This window comes from Choloepus didactylus, chromosome 6 (assembly GCF_015220235.1).
Source record: "Choloepus didactylus isolate mChoDid1 chromosome 6, mChoDid1.pri, whole genome shotgun sequence".
Classification (NCBI taxonomy): Eukaryota; Metazoa; Chordata; class Mammalia; order Pilosa; family Megalonychidae; genus Choloepus; species Choloepus didactylus.
In genome coordinates this window covers 13,230,593-13,237,359 of record NC_051312.1, presented here as the reverse complement: position 1 = coordinate 13,237,359, position 6,767 = coordinate 13,230,593, and the positions used below count along the sequence as shown (strand labels likewise).

Below are 6,767 nucleotides of genomic sequence, written 5' to 3'. Positions count from 1 at the left end.
TAAGGAACTGCCAGACTGACTTCCAGAGTGGCTGAACCATTATACAGTCCCACCAACAATGAATAAGAGTTCCAATTTCTCCACATCCCCTCCAGCATTTGTAGTTTCCTGTTTGTTTAATGGCAGCCGTTCTAACCGGTGTTAGATGGTATCTCATTGTGGTCTTAATTTGCATCTCTCTAATAGCTAGTGAAGCTGAACATTTTTTCATGTGTTTCTTGGCCATTTGTATTTCCTCTTCAGAGAACTGTCTTTTCATATCTTTTGCCCATTTTATAATTGGGCTGTCTGTACTATTGTCATTGAGTTGTAGGATTTCTTTGTATATGCAAGATATCAGTCTTTTGTCAGATACATGGTTTCCAAAAATTTTTTCCCATTGAGTTGGCTGCCTCTTTACCTTTTTGAGAAATTCCTTTGAGGTGCAGAAACTTCTAAGCTTGAGGAGTTCCCATTTATCTATTTTCTCTTTTGTTGCTTGTGCTTTGGGTGTAAAGTCTAGGAAGTGGCCTCCTAATACAAGGTCTTGAAGATGTTTTCCTACATTATCTTCTAGGAGTTTTATGGTACTTTCTTTTATATTGAGATCTTTGGTCCATTTTGAGTTAATTTTTGTGTAGGGGGTGAGGTAGGGGTCCTCTTTCATTCTTTTGGATATGGATATCCAACTCTCCCAGCCCCATTTGTTGAAAAGACCATTATGGCTCAGTTCGGTGACTTTGGGGGCCTTATCAAAGATCAGTCGGCCATAGATCTGAGGGTCTATCTCTGAATTCTCAATTCGATTCCATTGATCTATATGTCTATCTTTGTGCCAGTACCATGCTGTTTTGACAACTGTGGCTTTATAATAAGCTTCAAAGTCAGGGAGTGTAAGTCCTCCCACTTCGTTTTTCTTTTTTAGAGTGTCTTTAGCAATTCGAGGCATCTTCCCTTTCCAAATAAATTTGATAACTAGCTTTTCCAAGTTTGCAAAGTAGGTTGTTGGAATTTTGATTGGGATTGCATTGAATCTGTAGATGAGTTTGGGTAGAATTGACATCTTAATGACATTTAGCCTTCCTATCCATGAACATGGAATATTTTTCCATCTTTTAAGGTCCCCTTCTATTTCTTTTAGTAGAGTTATGTAGTTTTCTTTGTATAGGTCTTTTACATCTTTGGTTAAGTTGATTCCTAGGTACTTGATTTTTTTAGTTGCTATTGAAAATGGTATCTTTTTCTTGAGTGTCTCTTCAGTTTGTTCATTTCTAGCATATAGAAACATTACTGACTTATGTGCATTAATCTTGTATCCCGCTACTTTGCTAAATTTGTTTATTAGCTCTAGTAGGTGTATCGTTGATTTCTCAGGGTTTTCTAGATATAAGATCATATCATCTGCAAACAATGACAGTTTTACTTCTTCTTTTCCAATTTGGATGCCTTTTATTTCTTTGTCTTGCCGGATTGCCCTGGCTAGCACTTCCAGCACAATGTTGAATAACAGTGGTGACAGCGGGCATCCTTGTCTTGTTCCTGATCTTAGAGGGAAGGCTTTCAGTCTCTCACCATTGAGTACTATGCTGGCTGTGGGTTTTTCATATATGCTCTTTATCATGTTGAGGAAGTTTCCTTCAATTCCTACCTTTTGAAGTGTTTTTATCAAAAACGGATGTTGGATTTTGTCAAATGCTTTTTCAGCATCTATTGAGATGATCAATTGATTTTTCCCTTTCGAGTTTTTAATGTGTTGTAATACATTGATTGTTTTTCTTATGTTGAACCATCCTTGCATGCCTGGAATGAACCCCACTTGGTCATGGTGTATGATTTTTTTAATGTGTCTTTGGATTCGATTTGCAAGTATTTTGTTGAGGATTTTTGCATCTATATTCATTAGGGAGATTGGCCGGTAGTTTTCCTTTTTTGTAGCATCTTTGCCTGGTTTTGGTATTAGATTGATGTTAGCTTCATAAAATGAGTTAGGTAGTGTTCCATTTTTTTCAATGTTTTGAAAGAGTTTGAGTAAGATTGTTGTCAGTTCTTTCTGGAAAGTTTGGTAGAATTCCCCTGTGAAGCCATCTGGCCCTGGGCATTTATTTGTGGGAAGATTTTTGATGACTGATTGGATCTCTTTGCTTGTGATGGGTTGGTTGAGGTCTTCTATTTCTTCTCTGGTCAGTCTAGGTTGTTCATATGTTTCCAGGAAATTGTCCATTTCTTCTACATTATCCAGTTTGTTGCCATACAGTTGTTCATAATATCCTCTTATAATTTTTTTAATTTCTTCAGGATCTGCAGTTATGTCACCTTTTTCATTCATTATTTTGTTTATATGGGTCTTCTCTCGTTTTGATTTTGTCAGTCTAGCTAGGGGCTTGTCAATCTTGTTGATCTTCTCAAAGAACCAACTTTTGGTGATATTTATCCTTTCTATTGTTTTTTTGTTCTCTATGTCATTTATTTCTGCTTTAATCCTTGTTATTTCTTTTCTTGTACTTGGTTTAGGATTGGTTTGCTGTTCATTTTCTAGCTTCTTCAGTTGATCCATTAGTTCTTTGATTTTGGCTCTTTCTTCCTTTTTAATATATGCGTTTAGTGCTATAAATTTCCCCCTTAGCACTGCTTTTGCTGCATCCCATAGGTTTTGGTATGTTGTGTTGTCATTTTCATTCGTCTCTATATATTTAGCAATTTCTCTTGCTATTTCTTCTTTAACCCACTGATTGTTTAGGAGTGTGTTGTTTAACCTCCAGGTATTTGTGAATTTTCTAAGTCTCTGATGGTTATTGACTTCTAATTGTATTCCATTGTGGTCAGAGAATGTGCTTTGAATAATTTCAATCTTTTTAAATTTATTGAGGCTTGTTTTATGTCCCAGCATATGATCTATTCTGGAGAAAGTTCCGTGAGCACTAGAAAAGTATGTGTATCCTGGTGATTTGGGATGTAATGTCCTGTAGATGTCTGTTAAATCTAATTCATTTATCAGATTGTTTAGGTTTTCAATTTCCTTATTGGTCTTCTGTCTGGTTGATCTATCTATAGGAGAGAGTGATGTGTTGAAGTCTCCCACAATTATTGTGGAAACATCAATTGCTTCCTTAGTTTTGCCAATGTTTCTCTCATGTATTTTGTGGCACCTTGATTGGGTGCATAGACATTTACGATTGTTATTTCTTCTTGCTGAATTGCCCCTTTTATTAGTATGTAGTGGCCTTCTTTGTCTCTCAAAACATCCCTGCATTTGAAGTCTATTTTATCTGAGATTAATATTGCTACACCTGCTTTCTTTTGGCTGTAGCTTGCATGGAATATTTTTTTCCATCCTTTCACTTTCAGTTTCTTTGTGTCCCTGTGTCTAAGATGAGTCTCTTGTATGCAATATATTGATGGTTCATTTTTTTTGATCCATTCTGCGAATCTATATCTTTTAATTGGGGAGTTTAATCCATTTACATTCAACGTTAAAACCGTGAAGGCATTTCTTGAATCGGCCATCTTATCCTTTGGATTATGTTTGCCATATTTTTCCCTCTCTCTATTAGTATCCTTTATTGTACCCATACCGAATCTCTTTAGTACTGAACCTTTCTCCAAGTCTCTCTGTCCTGTCTTTGTTTCTCTGTCTGTAGGGCTCCCTTGAGTATCTCCAGTAGGGCAGGTCTCTTGTTAGCAAATTCTCTCAGCATTTCTTTGTCTGTGAAAAATTTAAGCTCTCCCTCAAATTTGAAGGAGAGCTTTGCTGGATAAAGTATTCTTGGCTGGAAATTCCTCTCACTCAGAATTTTAAATATATCGTGCCACTGCCTTCTTGCCTCCATGGTGGCTGCTGAGTAGTCACTACTTAGTCTTATGCTGTTTCCTTTGTATGTGGTGAATTGCTTTTCTCTTGCTGCTTTCAGAACTTGCTCCTTCTCTTCTATGTTTGACAGTGTGATCAGTATATGTCTCGGAGTGGGTTTTTTTGGATTTATTCTATTTGGAGTTCGCTGAGCATTTATGATTTGTGTATTTATGTTGTTTAGAAGATTTGGGAAGTTTTCCCCAACAATTTCTTTGAATACTCTTCCTAGACCTTTACCCTTTTCTTCCCCTTCTGGGACACCAATGAGTCTTATATTCGGACGTTTCATATTATCTGTCATATCCCTGAGGTCCATTTCGAGTTTTTCAATTTTTTTCCCCATTCTTTCTTTTATGCTTTCATTTTCCATTCTGTCATCTTCCAGGTCACTGATTCGTTGTTCAACTTCCTCTAGTCTTGTACTATGAGTGTCCAGAATCTTTTTAATTTGGTCAACAGTTTCTTTAATTTCCATAAGATCATCCATTTTTTTATTTAGTCTTGCAATGTCTTCTTTATGCTCTTCTAGGGTCTTCTTGATTTCCTTCATATCCCGTACTATGGTCTCATTGTTCATCTTTAGTTCTTTGAGTAGCTGCTCTAGGTGCTGTGTCTCTTCTGGTCTTTTGATTTGGGTGCTTGGGCTTGGGTTATCCATATCGTCTGGTTTTTTCATATGCTTTATAATTTTCTGTTGTTTTTGGCCTCGTGGCATTTGCTGAACTTGATAGGGTTCTTTTAGGATTTGTAGACCAATTGAAGTCCTTATCTCTAAGTTATCAGATCTACAGCTTCGTGGAGTACACTTTCTCTAACTAACGAGCAGGTGGCGTCCACGAGCCACCTGTTCTCCACAAGCCAGATCTCCCCTGCTTAGCCTTTTTGGTGAGTGGGGGAGTGAGTCTTGTGGGGCCCAATTGGTGTACCAAGCTTGCGTGTGTAGTTGGTGTTGCCTGCCCTGTATGTGGGGCGTGTTTCTGGGCAGTCGGGGAGGGGGGGTGGCCCTAACAATCAAATCTCCCTGATGATCCTAGAGTTTTAAAGCTGCTGCAATAGTCTAATCCTTCAGTTCAGTCCTGCCACAGTTTGTCTCTGCCACTGACCCACAAGTCTTTGGTATTGGCGTATGGCTCCTGAGACTTGCAAGTGGGCCCCTCTTCCAGGCTGTGCACCCCGGGTCCTCTGTTGAGGGATGACTGTGCTATGTCACAGGTGAGTGCCGTCCCCCCAGGGCAGTTCTGGGCTGCTGGGCTGTGTTGGGAGGCTCCCAGTCTGCTCAAATGATGGCTGAATGGGGCTCTGTTAATTCACACTGCTCCCCCTTCCCAGCTCTGGGACATTCAGCTGAGGTTGCAGGGAAGGCTAATGTCCACGCCCAGTTTTGTGGTGTGTGCCTGTTATTTGAAGCACTTCCGTCACACTGGGTTGTCTGGGGCAGCTCTGGGCTATGGGGCTGGCGATGGGCAGGAGTGTTTCCTGTCCACCAGGATGGTGGCTGTGAGCGGACACCCCCCTTTTCTTGGGAAGTTGTGTTGTTTAGTGAATTTTCTCAGCCACTGGATTATTGCCTTTTGTCTCAGAGCTCTCTTAGTTCTGCTCTTGACTTGACGTGCCCAAATTTCAATTCTTTGAAGCTTTCTGTATTGAGCTTCTTAGAGTAATTGTTTTAGAAAAAGCAAAAAGGATTTAAAAAAAAAAAAAAAAACGGCCCTCCTCAGAGATCTAATGGGTTATTGAAATGCTAATAGACAAATCAACCAGGGCCATTAAGGAAAGGTGCACAGGGCAGAGAGATCAGCTTTGCTTCGGGATTTGCATATGCGCCTCAAGGCCTGATCTCCGCCCTTCCCCTTTCTGTGTTCACCAGAACTCCAAAAATCCTCTGCTTTTATTTTGGAGTTTTTCGTGTTGTTTTTTTTCTATGCCTGTCTCCTCTCTGCTGGTCTGGCTGCTCTCAGAGTCTCTGGTGTCTGGTCTCAGTCTATCTATGGTTGGAGTTTGAATCAGTAGAATGAGTTTCCGATAAGAGCAGCCACTGCAATTCTCCCTTCTCCTTCCCGGAGCTGACAGCCCCTCCTCCCCCGGGACTGAGCCTGGCAGGGAGGGGCGCGGGTCCCCTGGCCGCAAAAACTTACAGATTTCGCTGATCTCAGCAGTTCCACGTTTTCATGAGTGTTGTATGAAGTATGCCCAAAGACAGATTGCTCTGTGGTGTCCAGTCCACGCAGTTCCTGGCTTTTTACCTACTTTCCTGGAGGAGTAACTAAAACATACAGCTCACCAGTCTGCCATCTTGCCCCGCCTCCCCACATGGATTGTTTTTAATTCCTTATTCTTTCATACCCTTGGTTAATGATAACTTTTTCTTTCTTATTTATTCATACAGGTTGGCTATGTAAATCCACCACAGAGAGGTGACACAATGATATAGTTGAACACTGAATCCATGAGATTGTCTGTTTTGTCTATCAATATTTCCAATCTTTCTCCCTGTTGAGCTACCAGATCTATGTTTCTGACCATGATTCCTTTTAGTTCATCCACTTGGGCTTGAGTCTCCATCACTTTATATAGGCCCTCATCTCAGAGTGATGCTTCAGCTGTGCAGCCAAGACACTTGAGAGCTCACTATTCATGGCATATGGAAGTGCTGTCTGTGCTCTGGAACCACATGTAGTCTGGAGCCTCTTCTTTATCTCATTCAGAAAACTAAATGCTTGAGAACATTCAAAATCATTATCAGTGATATAAAGATATACTGTGCTGTCTTGGCAGATGTAATGAAACCAATATTTGCCATGTGAATATGTTAGTTTGTTATTTTCTGAAGGTATCTTAGCCAGAATCTGCTCTGTCACCTCCAGGAAGTTTCCTCCACACCAAGCATGTTTGGTTAGGATAGCAGTTTCCCTGAAACAACAGCAAAAAGAATCGCCAT

The 6,767-nt window shown here is 40.0% G+C and overlaps 1 pseudogene; it reads right to left on the bottom strand.

Annotated features, from left to right (window-relative positions):
- Positions 1-6,199: 6,199 nt before the first annotated feature.
- On the bottom strand, positions 6,200-6,767 carry LOC119538177 (annotated as a pseudogene).